At 38.4% G+C, this 25,856-nt stretch overlaps 1 protein-coding gene across 1 annotated transcript in view; it reads left to right on the forward strand.

The window, feature by feature from the left end:
- LOC122808522 (protein Aster-B-like) overlaps positions 1 to 25,856 on the forward strand; it is a 1,382,984-nt gene that overhangs the window by 774,737 nt on the left and 582,391 nt on the right. The window lies entirely within an intron of this gene.

Genomic DNA, 25,856 nt, shown 5'->3' on the forward strand with positions numbered 1-25,856 from the left:
GCATTTGGTACTGACATTGAGAGGGCACCATCTCTGAACCCTACAGCACTTTCCATTCCCAACTGTTCCAGGCGACCCAGTAAGGTACGCCGTGCATGCCCACCACGTAAGATCACGTGGGAAAAACACCTCCAAACAGTACACATTGAGGATTTTGTGGGGCCAGTAGGCCCAGTAAACAACTTGGGCTCAGACAGCACAGAGATGGACTTCATGAATTTGATGTTCCCAGAGCAGGTGTACACCCTTATTGCCAATTAAACCAATCGCTATGCTGCACAGAGGCAGGCCATGCACTGGAGTCCTGTTTGGCCAGGAGACATACGCACATTTCTAGGTGTCAGAATATACATGTCTATTGTACATGTTCCTGAATACAGGCAGTACTTGCAAGCGCACCATGTATATGGTCATTTCCCAATAGTGGAGTATATGACCTGAGACAGTTTTTGAAAAAATTCAGCAGTATTTCCACTGCAATGATAACAGCCTGAGCCTACCACAGGGCTCTGTGGGTCATGATAAGTTACATCATGTATGGCCAATACTGGATGCAGTATTTCATGCATGCAGGGCACAGTACAATGTGCATTGTGAGGTGGCTGTAGACGAAGCAATGGTCGGCTTTTGTGGATTCTTGACATTTAGACAGTTTATGCCTGGCAAGCCAGAGAGGTATGGCATTAAGGTCTGGGTGTTGGCAGACTCTACCAATGGGTATGTACGTGAATTCCAGGTATACACTGGAAAAGCAGAGTGGAATACAGAGGTTGGCCTGGCACACAGAGTTGTGGTTGACTTAACTAGGGGACTGATTGGCAAGAAGCATCACATTTACTTTGATAATGTCTTTTCCTCTGTTCCGCTGGCACAGCAATTACTGCAAGATGGTCTGTACCGTTGTGGAACCATGCACACCAATAGGTCAGGATGGCCTTTAAGATTCAACAGACAGGCCATTGGAAAAGCAACTTGAGGCTACTTCAAGCAACTGCAGAGTGGACCACTGCTAGCTACTGAATGGAAGGATAGCAACCCAGTATTCCTCCTGTCAACTAACTGTAACCCAACCTTGCCAGTCTCCAGCACACACAGGAGAAAGCGTGATGGAAGCAAGGCATCGGTGCCCTGTCTACCAGTTGTTAACATGTACAACACTTACATGAATGGGGTGGACTGAGCAGATCAGCTCAGGACACAGTATCCCTCTGCCAGAAAGGCCCTCAAATGGTGGCTGTACTTGGTCTGGTTCTTATGGGATGTGGCCATAGTCAACACTTTCATTATATTCCGTGAAAGTAAGAGCCACCAGCAACTGTCATGCTCTGGACATGCTATTGCAGCAACACAGTTACAGTTTTGAAGGAACCTAGGCTTGCATCTACTTGCTATTTACACCAAGAGGAAAATATGCACTGAGATTACAGTCCCAGAGGCTGTGAGATGATTAGAGCATGGCTCTCACCTTCCAGTGAAATGGCATAAATCAAGATGCAGAAATTATGCCAGCAAGGGTAAACATGCTGAGCCGTCATGGGGGTGCCCGACTTGCAAAATCAACCTGTGTGTCAAATGCTTCGCCGAGTACCATGGCCATAAATTTCTAGTGGGTTACTGACATCAGGAAAGGGACATTATGCGATGCATAAGACAAACCTAGATGTGCATGCATATTGAACTGGGGACCTTGGACTGTGGTGCTGAGTATTGTGTGAATCACTGGGTGTCACATCTAAACGTCATGTATCTTAGGAGCATCCTGGATGGCAGTGGGGAACTTGGAGACTCTTCAGCTCAGTCCCAGTGGTCTGCTTTCCTGAATATGCATGGTTTCAAGGGTGCCTTTTCCATGGCCCCTTGTCAGTTACCAGCCAAGCCCTTATGCACCAAGGCCACGGAGGGTCCATCTTCAGACTTTTGTGCCAACTGCTCTTGTGTTGGTGGATGCATCACGGGGAGCATACCCAGCCACCATGGATCTTATCATCCACCTGGATCACAGTTGGGAACTTGGAGACTCTTCAGCTCAGTCCCATAATGCTACTGTCCTAGGTAAGCATGGCCTCGGGGGTGCCACTGTGATGCAGTGTTTCCCTCCGGGAAAGGACACATGCAAAAAGACAAAGCCTGGGTCAGTCTTGGTCTTTTTTCATGTTGTCTTGCTTTAGCTCTCCCCTCAGTCTCCCTCCCTTCAGGTGCAATAAGTGCATGTAGGTCAGGGCACGAGGGATTACATTAGCTCACCCTTTCACTCCTTATGGCCATTATCGAAAGGACACATGTAAATGGAAAAGGCAGTGGTAAGGCAGAGTGCTGTCATTGCATGCAATCAGGAGTCATTGCTGCTACCAGCAGTCTGAGTGGGTAGCCAGCACCAGTATGGGACACTTCAGACACCCACGAGCTGAAGCCCCATGCCTATCCTCAGCATATTAGAGTGGTGGTCCTTACCTTGCTTTTTCCATTTACATGTGCCCTTTCCGTGCCCCCTTGTCAGTCATTGTGTGTAATTTGGTGTTTTCATGGGTGGTAGGTATGTACCTCTGCAGTGTCATCACCATTTATGTACCCTTTGAAAAGAATAATGCCCCTGTGGATAGGAGTGAAGATTTGGATGGTCTAACCAGGTAATGCCTTATGATATACATATATATGTAGTCTTCCAATACATATGTCAAACATCAGTAATAATCTGTTTGCATTTTCTTTCTTGTGCAGGTTTGTCCACCTTCTGACACTGACATGGCTTCACGAGCAGGAGAACGACAAGTGAGAGTGTGGGTATGTGGCCATTCCTACATACACTGGGCTGCCAGCCATGCCTCCATAACTGAAAACCAGTACAACTTGAGCTTCCCCACATCCAGTGTGAAGGTATACTGGATTGCAAGAAGAGGTATGCATTGGAGTGGAGTACTGCAGTTGTTGGAAGAGAAGTGTTCCATCTACCCTGAGCCTGACATCCTTGTGCTGCACATTGGAGGGAATGATGTCATCAGTCAACCACTTGGAAGGCTACGGTTTCAGATCAGACCAATTTTTGAACAGCTGCAGTCATGGTGGCCACGTTGTCATTTTGTGTGGTCTGACATAATTCCTTGCCAGATATGGAAAACAGCAAATAGTCAATGGGCAGCACACAAGTCCAGGCATTTACAGAATGGGTTCATGCATGGTTTGATGCACAGGGTGGGTGGATCTACAATCTGCCATGACAGCATCACCGCAGAAGATGTTCACCTGTTCAGAAGGGATGGCGTTCCCCTAACTGAAGAGGGCACTGTGTTCTTGACTGACCTCCACAATGGCGTGAGGAAAGCTATGCAGAATTTGTAACATGCAGCTTGTGAGAAGAATGGAAAACACCCATGACCAAGTAGGACCAGTATGGTAAGAAACTCTATTATGAATTGTGTTGTGTAAAAATGATATTTTTTTGAGTTTGGCAAATAACTGTGGGAAGGAGTTGGTGAAGATGCTGAGAAAGAACTGTTTCAGGAGAGTGCTACCATGTACAATCGAATATGTCAGTAACCATCCTGCAATACTTCATTTTTTATTCTTCTGTTATCAGGCATGTGTACAGTTTAGATGACAGGAAGGGCTTAGTAATACAGAACTTGATCCCTTAGGTCCATTGCTGAATGGAAACATGTAAAGGAAGACAGCTGAAGGGGGTTGTGAGACTGTAATAGTATCAGCTGTCTGAGTGGGTAGCCAGCACAGGAAATCGTACAGATCAGATGGCCTTGCATGCCACAAGTCCCATGCCTGTCCTGGGTTCATTAGTGGAGTGGTGGTCCTTACCTTACTTTTTCTCTTTACATGTACCCATTCAGCAGTATGTTGGCTACACCAAGAATGTGTATATTTACAGTATCTGTCTACATGGTAAAACAACTGGATCTGAATGCTGTACACATGTACAGATATCCATTTGTTTAGGACTTAGGTTATGAAAATTATGATTTTTTTTTCATATTTTGGTAAATAACTTTGCAAGGGAGCATCTGAATGTAGTAAGTAATACCTCATTTTGAAGACAGTATTCATAGTTCCAGCATGGTAAAAGAACTGTGCCTTTATGTTGTACATGTGTACAGCATTCAAAAGTTGTTTCGGACTTATGGTTATGGAAATTATGATTTTTTAAATAACTTTGCAATGGAGTATCTGAATGTGCTAAGTAATACCTCATTTTGAAGACAGTATGCATAGTTCCAACATGGTAAAAGAACTTTGTCTTTATGTTGTATACATGTACAGATTTCACCTCAGCTCAGCAACTTCTCCTCACGATAGTAATCCCTGTACTGGAGGTTACCTCTTTCTGATGTATACATCACATCTAATGGCTCAAACTCATGTTTGTAAATATGTAAATAATCTTAACCCTGTTCAGTACAGGGCTGATTTTCAACCACAATATGTGCACATACTTGGCTTTGTATCTTTATGATATTGTATAACTCAATTTCGTATTCCTTTGGTACTGTAAATGTTTATTTTATTTTAGTTTGTAAACTGTCTGTACATGGAGCTTTTCTCCTCGGGTCTCCACTGAAAATGGGCCAAAAACCCAGCTGGACTAGCCCGGTTAACAAATGTCAATAAATAAATAAATAAAACATATCAAAGTTTGTTTCAGACTTATGGTTATGGAAATTATGATTTTTGTCATATTTTGGTAAATAACTTTGCAAGCTAGCATCTGAATGTGCTAAGTAATACCTCATTTTGAAGACAGTATGCATAGTTCCAACATGGTAAGAGAACTGTGCCTGTTTGTTGTACACATATACAGATATCAAAGTTTGTTTCAGACTTATGGTTATGGAAATTATGCTTTTTTTCATATTTTGGTAAATAACTTTGCAAGGGAGCGTCTGAATGTGGTAAGTAATACCTCATTTTGAAGACAGTATTCATAGTTCCAACATGGTAAAAGTAGTGTGCATTCATGTTTTACACATGTACAGATATCAAAGTTTGTTTTGGACTTATGGTTATGGAAAATATTATTTTTTTTCATATTTTGGTAAATAACTTTGCAAGGGAGCATCTCAATGTGCTAAGCAATACCTCATTTTGAAGACATAATTCATAGTTCCAATGTGGTAAATGAACTGTGCCTGTATGTTATACACATGTACAGATATCAAAGTTTGTTTCAGACTTAGGTTATGGAAATTATGATTTTTTTCATATTTTGGTAAATAACTTTGCAAGGGAGCATGTCATTGTGCCAAGTAATACCTCATTTTGAAGACAGCTTTGCTCCTTACAACATGGTAAAAGAACCCTGTGCACTGTACACATGTATAGATATCACAGTTTGTTTAGTCTTGTAGGATTATAAAAATTATAAATTTCCATTAATTCTCATTATTACACCCATATCTTTGCAAGGGAACATGCTGATGATACAAATGATGCATCATTTTGAAGCTGAAAGTGAGACACACAAGTTCTACACTGATATGTAGCCTCTGTCTGTTACAGGTGATGAGATAATATGCTTTGTTTATTTATCAATTATGAGAAATATTATATTAATCATATTTCTGTGATTATCTCCATAAAGGAGCATCAGACAGTAATGGTCAATGTATCATTTTAAAGCTGACATTCATACAAACAAATTAAATACACATTGTATGGGTCTACATGGTATATTGACCAAGATATTGTGCTTTGCTTTTCCAAAGAGGTAATAAATATGCACAATATCAGCATTCCTTGCCAAATATTTAATAATGACTTTGATACGCACTATCAACAGTTACACTGCTGGAAAGGTCAGTATCTGCTGAACAACTTTCACATTTACATTTTTAGTCTAGCTCTTTTAGTTAGAGTTGTGAACATTTGTTTTCTGTATGTTATTACAAATGGATTTTCTGAAAATGAGCTCAGGCTGCACTGTTGTTCCTATGGTGGAATTAAGCAGGCAGCTCTTTCTGAGCTGCTCTGGAGTGAATGAGTTAAGAAAAGCCTCAAATTGGAAAACCCCAAGCCCAGATGCAGTACCTAACCTAACTTCTGGTTAAAAGTATAAACATCTTTGCATGAAGATTTAGCCATGAGTAAGAACTATTTATATGCGCACCCTGAACAGACACCAGCCTGGCTAACAACAGGAAAAACAATGCTCCTACTTGAGTGAACCTGCAAGCTACCCTAAAAATTATAGGCCAATAACTTGCCTTCTGACGATGTGTAAACTATGCATTGGAATTGATTCCGACAGAGTCTGTAGTCATTTAGAAGAAAACTCTATTAATGCAATAGAACAAAAGGGCAGTAAAAGAAAGTCATATGGAACAAAGGATCATTTGCTGTTAAAGTCATAGTGGAGAACTGTAAAACGGGGAAGAATTTAAGTGTGGCATGGATTGACTACAAAAAAGCATTTGATAGTATTCCATGGATAAAAGAGTGCTTAATGTATAAGTTACACCCTACACTGATCGACTACATTACAGTGACAATGAAAAAGTGTCAGACCACTTTGCAATTAAGCCATGATAAAGGACAACTTATTATCCCAGGGATAAAAATTAAAAGGGGGATATTCCAGGGTGACTTTCTGTCACTACTGATATTCTGCCTTGCCCTTAGCAGCTTAGGCCATGGCTATAATTTGGCTCCTAGAAAACAACAACATGTAAAGACTTCTCATCTTCTCTTTGTCGATGATTTGAAACTGTATAGCTCATGAGATGAGGAACTGAAAGTACAACTGCAAACTGCCAAAACTTTTTTCAGGTGATATAAGAATGTCATTTGGTTTTGATAAATATGCAAAAGCAGCCTTTAAAGCAGGAAAATTGCAGCACCAAGAAACATCAGTTTGGGACAAGAATGTGATATAAAAGAATATGAGCAAGAGGGAATGTATAAATATTTGGGAATTGATGAAGGATCAACAGTAAAACATGAACAAATGAGAATAAAACGTAGTAAGGAGGACTTTAGAAGACTTAAATTAATCCCGAAAACAGAGTTAACATCTAGGAACAAAATCCAAGCTATAAACCAATTTGCACTTCCTGTCCTAACTTATAACTTTGGAGTGATCGACTGGCCCCAAAATATGTTGGCTAGATTAGATATGAAAACAAGAAAGATGCTTCATGCTCACCAAATGATTTATAAAAATCAGTGCACACCAAGATTATATATTCCCCATTCCGAAGGAGGGATGGGCCTCTTTGAAACTGATTACATGTACATATCTGCAATTGTGGGACTCCACACATTTCTATTGACCTCACAAGACCCAAGCATAGTGAAAGTTTTGAAACATCAGGAGAATAAATTTAAAATGACTTCTCTGCTTAATCTAACAGAAGCATATTGGTGTCAAGCAGGAATGCAAATCAAATCAGAAGTAGATTAAAAACCAGGCAGCAACTGAATGTGTCAGAAAAACAAAAGAAAGAATATAAGGTGAAGGACCAGACGAGAAGGCAAGACATGTGGAAAATGCATAAATAGTTGCAAGTATAGAAAACTTGTGGATGAACTTCATGTTGATCAGGAACGAGTGCAGGAATGGTTAAGGAGAGGCAAATTCAAACCAAGAGATGAAAGGTTAATATTGGTGGCACAAGATAGTGGGCTACGTACACTTTGGTTTACAAAGTCCATTGAACATGTGGGAGAAACAGGCAAATGTAGGTTTTGCAAAACAGAATTGGAAACAGCTGCACACCTCGTTGTGACATACTAATGGCATAAGGACTGTATACTGAAAGGCATAATAATGTGGCGAGACTGCTGCACTGGGATTATGCAAACATTATCGTATTGAAGTGACTGAAAAACACTGGAAACGAGCCACAAACATCATAGAAAATGATGAAGTCTATATCACATGGGAATCATCCATTACTGCAGTTCAAAAGACAGATGCTAGAAAAACGGATATAATAGTCAAAGAAAAGAAGACAAAAGTAGCATTGATCATTGAAATCGCCACATCCAGTGAAGTGTCCTACATACAGAGAGACACAAAATCATAAAGTATCAGGATTTGCAAGCAGAAATGAGACCAATGTGGAAGAAAGATACCCAGATAGTTCCAATAGTAGTAGGAGCAACGGGTCTTATAAAAAAGAGTCTACAATCATATTTTGATATGCTACCAATACATGTAACTCTGCGCGAATTGCAGGAGTCATTACTGGACACATTGTGGGTGCTGCAAAGAGCACTTTTGGGTGACATCAAAGAGTGAAACAATACTAATTTCATGAACTTTAATCGTACTTTGACTTAGGAATGATGTCCATTCCTGTCATAGTATTAGAAACCCAAAAGATTTGGAGAAATTAAAATGGAAGATTCTATAGGAATGAGAAGTGTACTAATTGGTTCTGTGACAGAGTAGCTAGCTGTTGCATGGAACAGACTACCAAATTACATTAAAGCAACTACTGGCTTAGATATTTTGAAGAACAGCCTGGACATTTATTATGGGAACAAGTATTTTGGTGTATTGGCAAGCTAGAAGGGCATAAAGGATGAGTACTATCACATAAAAATGAACAGACAATCCAGAAGGTATTTACACTTCTGGCTGGGAGACAGTCACTACCAGTTGAGCGCTCTGCCGTTTGGCTTCACCACAACTCCCAGGGTGTTTACCAAATATATGACAGTAGTAGCAGCATCTCACTTGATACTGCAGGGATTCTGGGTGTTTCTATATCTAGATGAATGGCTCATTACCACTCTGATCAGGCATCTTTTACTAAGGGGAAGAAATCAGGTACTCCAGATTTGCTGTCATATGGGTATAACCATAAATTACGATAAGTCTCACTGAGAACCAACTCAGAATTTGGAATTCATAGGAGCAGTTTTCAACACAATGTCAGTGAAAGCTTCTCTTCCTCTCTGTCAAGAGTACAGACTATCTGACTAAAAGTCAGAAAAGTAATTTGCAGTACCCAGATTTCAGCCCACTTGGTCCTTCAAGCTCTAGGATCAATCTCACCAGCAATAACCTTAGTACCTCTAGCCATATTTCATATGAGAGTTCTTCAATGGATGTTAGCAACACAGTGGTCGATTCTTTACCAACACATGTCAACAGAAGTAAGAATCACTCAGGAATGTAAGAGAGACCTCAGGTGGTCGACTCAATCAGGTCAGGTTGTACAAAGCCATCCATTAATTCTGCCTCAGCCCAAGGCCATAGTGACCATAGACGCTTCCTATTTAGGGTGGGGGGGGGCACTTTCTAGGGAAACAGTCCAAGGCACTTGGTCCCCTGAAAAGGCCAAATTCCATATAAATATCCTAGAAATGAGATCAATGCCCTTAGCACTGCAGGTTCTCCAGAATGTTCTTCTTATAGGGACAGTTGCTATTCAAACAGACAATGTGTCAATAATTTGGTACCTCAACAAACAAGGAGGTACCAAATCATACCCCTTGTGTCGAGAAGCACTCAGAGTGTGGCAGTGGGCGATCTCATTCAACTGCTTTCTCATAGCAGCACACATTCTGGGGAAGTCCAGTGTGATAGCAGACAAATTGAGCAGGTCCATTTTTATACCTCACGAGTGGTCTCTTAGCAATAAATTGACAGAAATGATCTTTCGTCAATGGGTTCAGCCTTGCTGCAGTCTTTTTGTGTCTCCCCTAAACAAGTGCAGCAGCTACTTTGCCCTAATCCCCTCCACAGGGGGAATCACCTATGGATGCTGTACTTCACAAATGACCTCCTGGTCTGCTTTATGCCTACCTGCCGATTCCATTAATTCTGAAATTTCTGCAGAAAGCTGCCAGGTTGAAGAGCAAATTCATCCTTATTGCACCTTACTGGCCTCAACAGGTTTGGTTCCCCTTCCTATGGCCTCATCTACTTTAACTTCCTTGGATTCTGGAGCTGATTCCACATCTTCTGTCTCACCCAACAAACATGATTCACCCAGAAATCTCAGACCTCAACCATACAGCCTGGTTTCTCCAGTACCTTCAATAGCCAGACAAGCTGTGCTCTCTTTCCCTGCCCGCCATATCCTTTTATCTTCCCATAAACCTTCAGCATGAAGACTGACTCTGTACAAGTAAATGGAAAAGATTTGTTTACTAGGCACAACAAAATCATATTCATGCTTTCTCAGCTCCAATACATAACATACAGTACTTGAAAATTTAGCTTTACTGTTTAAAGAAGGGGCGAGCTCCTCTACCAATTAATGATGACACAAGCTATTTCATGCTAGTTTATTTAACTTTCTTTTTTCCACTTTATATTACTCTCTCAATTTTTAATGTTAATGTATAAACTGTTTACTGCCTATATTTACCAAAGTTATGTTTCTTGATTGTTATCAGTTTTTTATATTGTTTGTAATGTGTTTTTGTAATGGAGTTTTTCTCCCTGGGCCTCCTCTGAAAAAGGGCCATTGGTCCACTCTTACATCTCCGGTAAACAAATATAAAATAAATAAATTAGCAGCACTATCTAATTTTCATATTGGATTTTAAGGTTTTTCAGTAGCCTCTGCTAAACTTTGCAAAGCATTCTTGAGAGGCCCTCTTCTTTTGAGACCACAATTTAAAGACCCTACTCCACCATTAGATCTGAACTTGGTACTGTAAGCATTTATACATTCCGCCTTTGAACCAGCAGCTAAATGTGACCTTAAGCTTCTTACTTGGAAAACTGTCATTTTAGTAGCCATTACCTCAGCTAGAAGAATTTCAGAACTTCAAGCCTTGTCTTCAAAACATCCCTACTTGATTTTTCATAAGGATAGAGTTACATTACAAACCAGTGCATCTTTCATTTCCAAGGTGGTGTCGGAATCCAGTATCTGTCATTTCATTAATTTGCCAGTATTCTTTCCAAAATTTGCAAACAAAGGTGAATATATGTTGCATTTATTGAAGGTTCATAGACAATTATGTTTTTATCCACATAGGACAAAAAAAAATCAACTGTTTGTTTCCTTTGTAGATTTGAAATTGGGTAAACCAATTGCAAAAGTAACTTTAGCCAGATGGCTGGCTGACTGTATTTCTTTTATCTATAACAAATTAGGTCTTACCTTAACTAAACTTCTAAGAGTCTATTCAACTAGATCCATGGCAACTTCTTCAGTATTTCTATCCAGGGTTTCCATGGATGACATATACAGCAGCAACTTGGGCAAGTCTTCATACTTTTATCACTTATTACAAATTAGATCTGGTCTTGAGGGATAGAGCATCTTTTGGTTCAATTGTGCTCAGGAATATCCTTCCTTAGAGTCCACCCAGGGTTTTAGGCAGCTGGGGACTCTGTCCCAACAGTTGAGGACAGAATAAAAATTGACAACATCAGGAAAAGAAGTTATGCACTAACCATAACATTCCATCTGTGTTATTTTCCATTTTCATTCTTTCTCAACTTTTCACTCACCAAGCCCCATTCTTTGTTTCTACAAACTTCTGGATGAATGAGATATTATAAGGACGTCACTGTCCTCTTGATTGAGCTCCTGATATAGTTTCCTGTATAGGAGTTATACATTTTTAAGTATCTTTTTATATATGCATGTTAATAGATACTACTTCTGGTAAAAATCAGCAAACAAGATATGAGGTATGTTAGGGGTTAGTGCATTATCTGTAAGGGAGAAGCTCAAGAGCTTTTTGGTTACCATAAGCTTTAGTAACAGTCGAGTCACATCCAAGGATCAGATCCGAACCCAACAGTTGAGGAAGAATGAACATGGACATCACAGATGGAACGTTATGGTGAGTACATAACTTCTTTTTATTAACTGGAAATTAAACCTTATGGTTAACTTTACCAGAAAAATAAAATGGTATTGTGGTCTTTAGCAAAATAAGTCTTATAAGTGCTGACTGCTTACAGTATTTACAAGAAATAAAGTCTTTTACTCATGAACAGAACTATCACAGTGCACATTTTCTACTCTAGGTAAAACTCTTAACTTCATTATGGGGACTGTCACTGGTACTTCAACCTCTTGGGGTTATTCCTTCTCCGAGTGGTGGCCTCAGAATACTCTCCCTTTGCACAGATGTCTCCAGAATCCTCTGGACCTTCTCCACAACAACTGCTGCTTTCTGACATGGGTTCTCTAGTTCCCTTTAAATATACAGAGGTTCTCACCTGGAGTCACTAACAACCTTTCCCTAGTATTTCTCTTAAAAGTGTAGTAACAGAATATGCAGCAATGTGATATATTACATACAGATGTCACTATCATTCATTTTGTATCACATCAGTGGAGGCTGGTGACTTTAAATCAAAGGGGTGCTGCAGGAGACAGCTGAATGGATGTGGCCAACTACAAAGGGGTGAAGTCATGTTACAGTGGGATCAACCCTGACTGTACTTAACAATTTACATAAAATAAGTACTCAGTCACTATTGTGCATGGTGAATAGTTTATCAACATATTAGAAACATTTTAAACAAACATTCACTTTATACATGAACAGATATGAAATAACGTGCATTAAGAATGAAATAACATATGTTAAGAATTAACTCATAAACCTGCTAATTATTTTATATTCACCTTAAAAGTACAGACAGAAAAGTATTACAGTTTTGCAAAGCTGGAATTACAACAACAGTAAACAGCAGAGCCATTTGTTTCATTCACATATAGCCCCAGTCTCCATTGCCTACCCCACCTCGGTCTATGTTTAACCGTTGAGTAACATGTCCATTGAATGACTAAACATCTAACCGTAACCAGTGAACTTTCATTTCAGCAAATGGTAAAGTAACTAGTTGGCCAACCCTTCCCCATCTGCCCTGTTCCCCACTGTAGTGCGGTCCTGCAGTTGGTATATATATATATATATATATATATATATATATATATATATATATATATATATATATATATATATATATTTAGGAGGGATGGGTGGCAAAGCCCCCCCCCCCAACTGGGTAGGTTTGAAATGCTACGTTTTTTGAAACTGGGAAGTGTTGGCTAACTAGTTACTTTACCTAGAGAAGAAATAAATGTTCACTGAATGAACATTCGATGGTTAGGGTTCAGTGTTTAGCCATTCAATGGAAGTGTTATTCGACAGTTGAACATAGACCTACCCCACCCATGGTATCCCACAGTATCTGATGTGATCTTGCAAGGTTAAAAACAAAAACAACAAAACAACAACAACAAAAAAAGATGACACTGTCATTAAGTTAAGTATTATTTTTTTTCACATAAACAGTACTCAGAGTTCAGAGCTTGTGGTCAAGTCTTACTTCACTTAAATGCTCATTACTCTTGCAAAGCAAGCCAGAACTGCAGTCATTCCATTCACACATAGGTATTGCCCTAATCCCAGCTGCCTACCCAGAGAATCTGTTTTGAGCCTGGAAGGTTTAAAATAATGAAAGTAAAAGACCACAGTTTCATTACTGTATTTCTTTCACATCACATAGCCAAGAACTTGCACGTGATCTTACTTCAGTTCATCCATGCATACTTTACTCATGCAAGATTAGAGCTTGTGTCAACAACAAAACATTGACAAACCATCCTAATGTATACTCTTGACTAACCCTGAAAAAAAAGATAGTTGGTTAAAAAAACACATATCATCCACAAATGGCCTCCCAAGACACACTGTATACCTAGTATCTCTCTGACACCTGCCAAGATATTATATTAAAAAAACGAAAGTCATCAACAGTCCCCAAAATATATTGCCTCCCTACTATCTGGTTAACCTTGCCAAGATATTATATTAAACGCAGAAATCAAGTAATCAGCAGTCCCCAAAACACATTGCCTCCCTAGTATCTGATTAACCCTTCCATGAAAAAAAATGCAGAAAGTTAAGTATCTGGTTGGCTCTGCCAAAAAAAAAAAAAAACACGCAGAACTTAATTAATGATTTTTTTGGAGGGGATTACTTTCAAAATATTGTTCCTTATCAAGGAATCCTTGGCTTCTCTTACCTTAAACGGTAATCCAATTGATATTTCAATGATCCATGTTTTTTTTCCCTGCTTTCTCGTCCATCTGTCTCACTCTCTCTCCCTCACAAATTAACTGTGTTAAAGCGCAGGAAGAGAATGCAAGAGCAACAGGTCTAATCAGATTATGTGACGTAGCTGCTGACCTAACAGTCCAGCTGGCTTCTTATTTCCTACGGTTAAAGCTACAATGACTTCTGGGCGTCTTCAGTGACGCGTGCAGTCTTCCCAATCTGGTCTGTTGTAAAAACAGTCTGGCAACAAAAAGATAGTGTTTTTTTTTTTTGCTTTTTTTACGCAGAACTCAAGCACCTATGCAAGCGGCTCCGAGTTTTGCAAAACATTACATCTACAGCTTTACACCCTAGTCTGCAGTTCAAAATGCAACTAGTGTGTAAAAATCACTAATTAAACTCTTTTTTAATGACAAAATTGGAGGAGGGGGTTGCAGTCCTACAGTCCAGTACCATGAGCTGCCCCTACATCACATAGACATAGATTCTACACTCCCATTGCACTACAAAAAGTGGTCTGTCACTTAAAAAGTTTCTTTTTTAGGTAGCAAATACCATACTGTTTGCATCTATATAATCTATATATATATATATATATATATATATATATATATATATATATATATATATATATATATGTGTGTGTGTGTGTGTGTGTGCGTGCATGCATACATATATATGTATATATATATATATATATATATATATATATATATATATATATATATATATAATGTGTGCATGTGTATTTGCTAGTTATTAAAGAGACCTGCAGTTATATATATTAAGAGAAAGACAGAGAAGGAGCTACACAGCATGACTGTGTGCATATTTGTAGTATGCTTCCTGATGTGTGATGTACTACCACTGCTGATATTGTGTCATACCTTTCAACACATTAAACCATAGCTTTGGCTATGGTATAATCAGATCCTGTGATATGGGACCTCTTTCTAAAACTGATAATTGACGTCTGTTCAATAGAAGCCTACTTAAGTGAAAATTATTAACTTGCCTCAGGACTGTGCAGTCTTGAAATTGGTTTTATTAGGTATGAAGGTACAGTACTGAAAAGTTCCTTGCATAGGGCTTGTTTGCTCACATGACACAAATGTGTGATTTTTACTAAATTGGGTTCTGTTAAACAGATGTTGATTTTATGTACTATTTTTTCCTTTTGATTTATGTCACTTGTCATGTGTCCAAAAGTTTTAGCATTTATCTTCATGCTAATTTGGTCTATCCAAAAACTTTGTCCAAGATGTCCTGTAATGAGGTCTTCTCTTTTAGCTAATAGAGTAGTCAGTACATTGTCATTCACAAACTTAGTGTGCTACATTTAAGGAAGAATGTACAGATCATATAAATGTAAGTCAAGAAGGAAAAGAGACATTATTCAGAATCCTGTAGAATCCCAGTATTTAGTGTGTACTATTTCCATAACTGTGTCTAATCCTGTTCTTTCAGATCCTACCATAAACCAAACTGGCTATCCAGTATGTCATTTGCAAACAAAATAAAAAAGTTAATTGTAAGTTATTCAGTATATTGACATCTGCAAAACATTTATCATAAAAACAATTTAGGTATTTGCAAATGGAATGAAATATGTTTTTAAACAATCAAATATGTATAAAATGAAACTGCAAAGGGGGGAAAAAACTACTACTTCCCCTGCAGATGCTGGCTCAGGACTCAAAGTGTGATCAACAGACTGAGGCTCAAAACTCCACTCAGTTATAACCATATAAAAAACAGATACACGCACATACACATTTGCAAGTTGTAACATCTGGTGCTTGTGGAGAATGGGATATATGGCTTTAAGTATACCTTGTGACTATAAAACTCTCTCAACAGTTTAGTTAGGAAAATGTTGTTGTTGTCTTTTGGCTTTTCCCAGTTAGGGGTTGCCACAGCAGAACTCCGGTCCGCTAATGATTGGCAGTAGATTTTCACAGTGCCGAGTTGCCAGCTCGACGCCCAACCTTCAACGAAGGCAAAAATAATTGTTATTAATGAGAATATTGAAAAGTTAACTGCCAGTTCAGCTTGTATAAAAGGAAGGAGCCGAGAAGGCTAAAGATAGGAATCCTTAGTCAAAATTCACCTTTGGTTAGAGCAGAGGCTCTTTACTGATGAATTATGGTTTCTGAAGTTAGATGGCCCAGTCCAGATTTATTGTAGATTTAGCCTGAGGCACATTCAAGTGAATATTTTGTTTGTGGAGCTGCAGGGAAGGCCTGCCAAGGTCTTCATCTGTGAATCTTTTAATAACCTAGTTATTGGAATGACTGTGACAGTAAACCTGAGAAGTTGAGATACTCTTAAGGACTGTCAACTTGAAATAAAGTACTATATATATACGGTATATTAGCTAAAGGGCAAAGCATACACTAATACCCTACTAGAAAAAACTCTCCAACAGCAATGCAGTAATCTTCGTGCGTGTTGAGGGTTTGAGGGAGACAAAGAGAGCACATATCTCTCAACATCTTTGGTCAAGAATTCTGTTAGGGGCAATCTTTAAAAATGACCCTAATTGATTTAAAAAGGAAATACAACAAGAGGCTTTTCAGCAACATGTATTGTCCGTCAAACAGAAGTTTGAAATTATAATACCTGACTTTATTGACTTACTGCTAACTTCACCAGTTTATCAGAAAGAAAATGTAATGTTTCCTAGGGATAGAACAAAAATACGAGGCAAAATTGAGGACAGCTGAGAGGCATAGGGTGTGCCATGCCTTGCACTGTACAATTTGTTTTCATTCATTTAATCATAGTTAGACATCTGAGCTGTATTCAGTCAAGAAAACATTGTAATTGCTGGGCACATTTTGTGTGTGTGTGTGTGTGTGTGTGTGTGTGTGTGTGTGTGTGTGTGTGTGTGTGTGTGTGTGTGTGTGTGTGTGTGTGTTTACATAAAATACTTGTTCCAACAATTACAAATGCTACAGCAACTTTGAAATATTAGACACGAGTTATTTTATATAAAAAACATATTTAAAATGATATACTAATAAAAATATGAAACTATTTATAACAGCGTGTTATCTAAGCACAATAATTCCCTCCTTTGTGTGCTTTATAGCGGAAATTGTGTGCTTTATAAGGGAAATAATGGGCCTTCCAGGGGTGGAGAAGCCCATTGTCTTATTGCTTGCTAATTGTGTAAGCTTTATTTTGGAAGGCCAGATGAGCTATTTTTTTTTTGTTTTCTATATTAATACATCTGTGTTTTGTTATGCATCTCTGCTTCTGATGTGTTTGAAGAACTATCTAGTTTTACATATATATATATATATATATATATATATATATATATATATACACATAGGGTTTTACTTTATAATCTCGAAATACAAAAATATCAAATTTTTGTATTTTGAGACCATAAAGTCGAAAGTGCAGTTACGCAAAACTGCATAATATCAAATGTGGAAATGTCAAATCTGCCATTGTGTTGCCGTGTTCATGATGCGCGGTGCGGTTTGTGGATTTAGCTGGGGATTCAGGTAAGCGGTGTTATTGTAAGGGTATTAGGTAGGGATTTTAGTGTGTGTGAGTGTGTATAGTGTTGAGTTTTATGTGTTTGTGTGTTTAGTGCAACCTCGGAGTTAGTATATATAAGTAGCGGGGGTGTGGGGGGGTGCAGGGGGGGCTTGCCCCCTTGCTTATAGGTAGGGTAGGTGCATTTGTTTGTTATGTTGAGTTTGTGTGTGTTGTTTTGTTTGCTGTAGTGTCATTAGGTAGGTGCATGTGTGCTTGTTTGTGTGGTGGTGTGTGTATGTGAATGATCGAGGTTTTGAATTTCGCGGTTGTAGGTGTCAGTTTTTTGGGCTTTTGGCTTTATAGTCTACAGATACTAAAATTCAGTATTTTAGTATTTTGAGATTATAAAGTAAATCCATATGCATACACACACACACACACACACACACACACACACACACACACACACACACACACACACACACACACACACACACACACACACACACACACACACACACACTCACACACACAATTAAATGAAAAAATACATAATTAATATTTCTTTTGTTCTTAACAAATGTGAAAACAAAACAAAAACAAAAGATAACCACAAAGTACCAAAAAAATGGAAGAGCTGTTCAATGTACATTTATCTACATAGCTACAAAGTGGTATTTGTTAACACTTATGCCTTATATACTTTCCAGCAAACATGGATGAATTACATAAAAAAGAACTCTTTTCATATATTTTAAACAACAGGCATGAAAATAATTTAAAACAAAAGCAGATACAAGGATACTGTAAGGGGAGATTTTCAGCAACTACATACAAAATGAAGGAACTTGCATTTAAACTGAATCTTTATAAATTCTAATTTTCACTGAAAAAATATGTTTTTGCATTTGCACATTCATTTTCTAGTACAGTATTAATCTGATTTTTTTTTGCTGTAAAGTATAAAGTCTGCAAGGAGAGAAAATTGTTTGGGAAAATAAAATGTATAGGATATCATGTTCCCAAGGTGCTCTAATTGTGTCAGTGTATTCCAACTGTTCTGACCAGGTGAAGTTGCTTCAGTTCTGGCCTTTGTTCAAACCCCAGTTGGTGCTGATGTACCAGTACTGACCTCCCTCAGATTAGCTGACATCTGCTGCACCACTGACAGCCCTAACTCCCCTAAGGATGTTTGCTTTAGAATGTAGAGTGGTCTTCCACAACCTCACAGTCTAAACCTTCTATTTACTTATTATTATGTTATTTATTTTATTTGACATTTGTTAACCGGGTTAGTCCGTCTGAGCAGAAGTCCATTTTTAGAGGCGACCTGAGGAGAAAAACTCCAGAAATTACACCAAAGTACAATTTAAACACGCCAGTATCAAATACAGTAGATATAAGAAGTTCAAAATATCAGTTGTTCAAGTTAAAAAAATCAGTTATACAGAAAAGAAAATTAATGGGAATAAAAAGTGAGACCAACAGGTATAAAAAACAGAGTAACAAGTTTGCAGCACATTTCTTTTAAAGCAGTGTAGCAAGTTTGCAACAAGTTGGAAAGGGCAAGTGTTTTAAAGAGTATAGCTTGAGTGAAAGACAAAGAGAGAGGAGAAGAAATAAATCATGAGGAGGAATAACCTTTGCCATTTCACTTGTTCTTCTTCCTGTCCGCTAAGAGGACAAAGACCCTTTCCCAGCAAAGATGTGTGATCATACCTCTCAACCTGCAAACACTGAAAATAGATATAAAGGCCTTTGAAAAGTAGGTACACTGAACTAAAAATTTGAATACCAAGTAGTACATAACTCTTCCCACTTCAGTAACTCTCTACTCTCCAGATTTTCACAATGAATGTACAGATTTTTGCCTCTATTTTTGGTCTGTTCCCCATAGAATATTTGGATTTCTGGCAAATCAGAGAGAGGGCTGAAATATGCGTGCTAACACAAATCATGTTATTCTAGCAGCAAAGTTTATAACAACAGTGTTTAAAATCTATCCTTATGCTGGGGCCTTTGCCCCCCCCCCCCTCCCATTATCTTAGGCTTTGTCTATTTTTCTTGCTTTAAGAGGTTGTGATCTATGCCTGCTTCCAGTAGTAATGTAGGATACTACTCCAAAGCATGTTTAAAAAACAGAGCGACAGAAATGATAGAAAAAATAAAAGCACAATATCAAATGGAGAGTGTAAAATCTGTAGAATTTAATGACTTGTATTGTGAAATTCTATCACACGTGCATCATCTTCCTTTAAATTATTTGCACAACTATTATGTTGATTTTGTATGCATAAGATGGCTTCAAAAATCATACATGATAGAAGAGATTCAGAAAATCGTGTGAAGGGGTAAATCAGGCCTGAAAATGGGGACATACTTCCAAGAATATGTTCATAATGTATAGGAATAACTCATGCTTGAATGTAGGAATGTTCCTCCAAAACAGTGATAGTTGAGAGATCTCTGTGTCTGATTCATACCTTGAAAATGAAGAGAACCTGATGTGTTTGGGCAAAATGCATCTCTTCATTAGACTGTTGTATGGATGATGACAGTACTACTGCTTCAGATTCCCTACTACAAGAATGTTTCCCTTCAGAATCCTTAAACTAATGAGAGAACATTTTAAACGGAGGAACAAAGAGATTTTAGACTCCCAGTAAAGCATCTTGAATTCCTGAACACAGAAGAGCCCTAGCACACTGCCATATCACCTATTATCCAGGCCTTTGAAGACTACTTTAACTTTTAAAGTGCTCCACAAGAGTCAGACTGCCAGCTGTCTGCTCCAAAAAAGCCTGTTTATATGTTGTTGTTGTTGTCTTTCAGCTTTTCCCGGTTAGGGGTCGCCACAGCAGAACTCCAGTCCGCTAATGATTGGCAGTAGATTTTCACAAACGCTGAGGTGCCAGCTCGACGTTCAACCTTCAACGAAGGCACGCCCATTTACGCATGTCTTTCGAACGCCCACCCAACTGCGGGGAGGACATGCAGACTCCACACAGAAGGCACTCCCCACAATCCAGCCGAGAATCGAACAGGAGAGTCTCTTGCTGTGAGGCAACAACGCTACTGCTGCATCACCGCAGAAGTAAAAAAAAAAAGCCTTTTTATATAAACTGCAAAAATATAGGTATTTGTCACTGGTTTATGAATTCAGTGATGAAAAAGCAACTTCACTAATTTCATGTTTTCCTCTCTTTTACATGTGAAACATAATACATGGGATTAGTCCAGATAAAATCACTTTAACACTTAACACTTTAATAAAAACACCTTGTTGAAGTTTCCAGTAATTTATTCAGTTAAGTAGGTAGATGGACGAGTGTTCTTGTTCTTATACATTACTATCAACTGGTCAGTTATTTAATGCCAGTTGCAGACAGTGGTGGGAGGGTCCATGGGAGCTGATTGGTGGAAAATCTTGAGATGGAAAAAGGAACCAATTCCAAAGCTTAGATGTTAGTCCCATATTCAAATATTCCTGAAAGACCATAAGATTTTACCAGTTCAGTAACCTGTGGAATCTCATTTTTAGTTAAAAAGGTTTTTATTTTTATGTTTAACAAACTAAACATGACAGCACACCATGAGCTACCAGTATAGAACTATATTTAAGAAAACACTTTTGCCTGAGCTTCATCAGGTCCATCTAATAGAGTGGTGTGTACAGTGGCTTGCAGTTTGATCATTGAAAATGCTTGCTTTTATGAGGCTATCACCAGACTTTATTAGCCTGTTTTGGATCACATGTAATATGAGAAGCTGTGTCTGCCTTTGTTGGGCTCATATTTCTTGTAGCACGATATGAAAGCTTTTTTACAGAACTTTTGCTATTTTGACTTGTCCTTATTGCTTGTATCACGTGTAATATGACAGTCTGCACTCACTTTTACAGTGCTGATATTTCCTGAAATACATTGTAAAAGACTGATCTTTTTTGGCAAAATGTATTACAGAGCCTGCTAATAATGTGAAGAGTCCCCATTCTTCTTCCTCCTGATGAAGACAGCCTTTTTTATATGCATTGGAGATAGTCACTTAGAGCCAACTAGGTGACTCCCACTTTTGTAAAATACATGTATGTGAGAAATAGATTACAGTGGAAAAAAAGTCACAATGCTTATTTGTACAGAACTCATGGATGTGTACAAGTAGGACAAAAAATGTCAAGTCCAGTTTGAGACCTCAAAACTTTTGCACAGGCTTTTTGTGTCCTTGGAATAAAAATCAACCAAGTGGTAACCTGCAGACTGTGCAAAATCTGTAAGTATCTCAGATCTTCTTTGAACATAGGAGAAGGACAACAGAGGAACATACTCCTGGGGACCCCCTTTTTGCACTTACTGCAACTACATGGGCAACAAGGACTGCTACTTTTGCCCAGTACTCATGAGAAAAATCAACAGCACTTGTTCTGCTAATTGCAACACTGCTTTTGTGATATACCATATACAGTGTCATAGCTGCAGTTGTTTTTACGTAGAGAAAACTGCAAATAAGTTCAAGATTAGGGTGGCACACCACTTGTCTGATGTCAGTCTCCAGAGCCTCAAAAAACAATCAGCCAAGCAGTGCTGTGATTTCCCAGATCATGGAGGTTTCCACTTCCGCATCCTAGAGAAGTTCATTGTGAGTCCACTCAAAGGAAACAAAAATGCCGTCCTTGAAAAAATGGGGTTACACTGACAGATCAGGTTGTACTCTTAGGTTTACCTTTAAAATGCTGTGGCTGACTTGTTCGATGCACATATGTGCGAAGGTATCTTTTCAAAAATATGTATTAGCGAAAGAAAAAAATGCCGAACCCACAACAGCGAATGCTAGTCTGCATTCACTGTTATGAATTCAGCATTTTGAGTGGGGATTGTACTATCAGGAAATGTACACTTTCCCCTCACTGTAGTATGATATATATATATATATATATATATATATATATATAAGTAGGACATCCAGAAATGAGGTAGTTTAGCTCAAAGTTGACATTCCCTGAGTGTTGACTTTGAGTACCAGGCTCACAATTCTAAGCATTTGACATTGCCATTTCCGACATTTCAAGTCAGGTAAGTAAACAGTCGCACAAGTGTGTTGCGACATTTTAAAGGTAAACCTGCGCTTACCACCACCCTGATCTAAACAAGCATATTCATCAAAAGTGTGCTTGCACTCAGTAAACTAAACCATAAATCATACAGCTGAAACACCTCTATTGTTTAACCCAGGACTTGGACATTAACTGGTAATTAATCCTAACTGTTGTTGGTAAAATGTAAAAGCCAGTCAGGAAATTAGATCTGTAGGTTACTGCATCTGCAGTGGTACAGTTGTCTGGTGAAATAGTAAAACAGGAAACAAGCTACTCTGTTTATTTATTTTTGTGGTCTCATGTTGTCTGCAAACCTAAACAGTAATTGTCAGGATTCTGGAAATGCTTTTTTACTTCATGGTGTGTACAAACTTATACAGCAAATTCCAGGTATTTAAAAATGTTTTCTACTACTGATTTTGGACTTGGGCTTTCCTTGTGTTATTAGGACTGAAAAAAGGGGACCACACACTAGCCTCCTAGTTTTATTGACAGCTTACACCCAGGCTGATTACATCAGCCTCTTACATCAACTAGATCCCCCCTCCATCTCAGGAGATTGGTTACCCCTCTTTCCACCTGATCCCTCCCAGTTTCCAGCCTTTTATGTAGCCAGGCACAGAGCTATCTAGCCCTCTTTTACAATGACTTCACCATTTGGAACCCGAAGACAGGAAGAATCTGAACAGAAGAGCCAACGCTAACTGCTACACAAAGGAAGACGCTTGATAGTGAAGATCCCAGACTGGAACACCATAGAACCATGCTCTAAGACCAAGGGCATCAGCATTCAGGTATAGATGCTCTAGCCACTTGTTCTGCATTTAACATTTCTGTAATTTGCAGTGTAGTAGAAATTGTTGTCCCAGGGCCCCACTCCACACTGCTGTATTCTTTATACCATAGGCACATTTTGCCTATGCTCAAAAGAATCTGAGGTACCTATTTTTTATTAAAGGTTTTGTACAATCTGTAGTTCACCACTTAGTGGATTTTTATTCCATGGGCACAAAATGGTTCTGAGGTCTCAAACTCTTCTACTTGTGCATATGCATGAGCTCTGTAAAAATGAGCACTGTGACTTGTTTCCACTGTAAGCTATTTCTCTGGATGCGTGTGTTTTTCAAAAAATGGGAGTCACTTAATGTGACTCTAAGTGACTAATGGTTCATGGCCAGGTTTTTTGTGCTTTCATAAAATTAATACAGTCTTTTCCTTCAAGTTTCTTTGGTACAGCAGAAACTTTCATGTTCTCTTTGTGTGTTCTGTCTTCTAATGCTACTATTTTTTGAAACAGCTCTTCTTGAGAAGCCTCATACTCAGACAGCTTTTTCTTCATTTCATCCTCTGGTTTTGGCAGTTTTATCACTTTATTTAAACAGTTAGTTAAAGCTCCTTTGATTTTTCAGCCTTTTGCTATTTGAGTTGGTACATTTCTTCATTGTTTCATTTACTTTAATAACCTCTGTGTGCATTTGATTTATTTTTCCTCTAATTTACTGGAAGCCATCTTTTGAGCCAAAGCCGTAGCTTCAGCTGCTTTTTGCTGAATGTCTGCAAAATCCTTCCCAGACAGTGTTTTTTCTTCGTGTTTATGATTGTTTTCTTTCAGGTTCTCTACATTTCTTCTTTGCTGGCATCCAGGCAGTGTGCTTACTAGCCAGCAACAGAATTTTTCCCAAAAACAGTTTCCATGGCACTCCTTTTTGTCAGTTTCTGTTTTCACACTAGGAGAGCTGAAGTTAAGCTGTTGATCTGCTTGCAGCCATCTTGGAAGTCTTCATTCAGGCACAATGTTAAGAGTTAACTTTGATGTCTAGTGTTCCTCCTCCCCATGTTGCACACTTTGGTTGTTAGTGTAGGGTAGTATGGAGGTATGACAGTCCCCCAGTCCAGGCACACACGTTTTTGGTTGTGCCCATTAACGAGTGACCATGAGCATCTGTGCTAATCTACCCAGTTGAGCAATTCTCTGAATTGCTTCACTCTGTACATGCTTTAGCACATGTAGTTCCAGGCGGGACCCCCCCCACACAATGTCTCATTGGCATTTAGTTTGGCTGCGAGACAGCCCACCACGGTGCTGCATGTTTTCATGCTACAGCACTGTGGTAGTGCTCTTTCTGAATAGGAGGTTAGAAGTCCATCTCACAATAATCTTTCTGAATTCCACCCTTTATCTGTCTAGCTGTTTATCTGTCTAATAGGTCTGTTTACCTGTTTACTGTTTTTTGACAGAAGGCACATTTTAGCTGTGCATAATGTAAACTGTGTTATTTTTGAAATTAAGATATCTGGTTTGAGCGATACTATATGACTTCCAATCTTTTTTTTTTTTTTTTCATCCTCATGTTTTCCCTTAGTGATACTTAATGATTTAAGTCAGATGACAGATTGGGATGTTCTCTTCAGTTTGATATTGCCCTTCCTACTTTATATCTGTTTTTAATTTTAAAGAAAATGTTTCTAGAAGAATTTGATGGAGGATATCATTCTAAGTATAAAAAATACACAGTTATTACTCAAATACAAGATGACTACATCTGGCTTTACATGACTGAAATATAGAAACTTGCATTGTATTTTGGCTTGGAGTTTCACAGTCTTATGATCCTCTCTTCACTCCCGCTTCCTGGATATGAATGTTCTGCAAGCGGCCTGTATGAATTATGGACCAATCTGTGTTCAGTACACTTCGTCTTGTTGTATAGTCTGTACTGTTCTTAGCAATCCGTCTGTTTGTTGTGCACTTTGCTAGTGTCTCTTAACTGCATGATTTTACTTTAAAACATCATCTCTCCCTGGCATACCTCTCAAACATCTAGAATTTTGCAGAACATACTTGATTTTGCATTGCATTTTTGCCCTGTCCCTCATAAAATGTTTGATTATCTGGTAAACCACTTAGGATTATAGTTAATCAATAATGCCAGACATTAAGAGTTTCAGACATTATTATTATTATTATTTTTTTTTTATTATTATTATTATTCAGAAAGTGTATGTTGATACAAAACCTGTTCTATAAACGTAAGTAAACTAGATTACTCTTTACAAATTGTTTGGGCCTTTGTACCCCCTTTTATTATGTCTTTATTCAGAATTTTTGAGATAAGAGGTTGGAGGTATGCTGCCAGTTTACACTTGGAGATCTCTTCATTGCAGAGCAACTCCTAATTAAGCAGGTTATAATGAATGAATTATTGCATACATAATTTATATTCTGATTAATCTAACAAATCCAAAGATAATTGGGTAAATGAGATATTGAGGTGGT

Source organism: Protopterus annectens, chromosome 8.part0 (assembly GCF_019279795.1).
Source record: "Protopterus annectens isolate FY-2018-M chromosome 8.part0, PAN1.0, whole genome shotgun sequence".
NCBI lineage: Eukaryota > Metazoa > Chordata > Ceratodontiformes > Protopteridae > Protopterus > Protopterus annectens.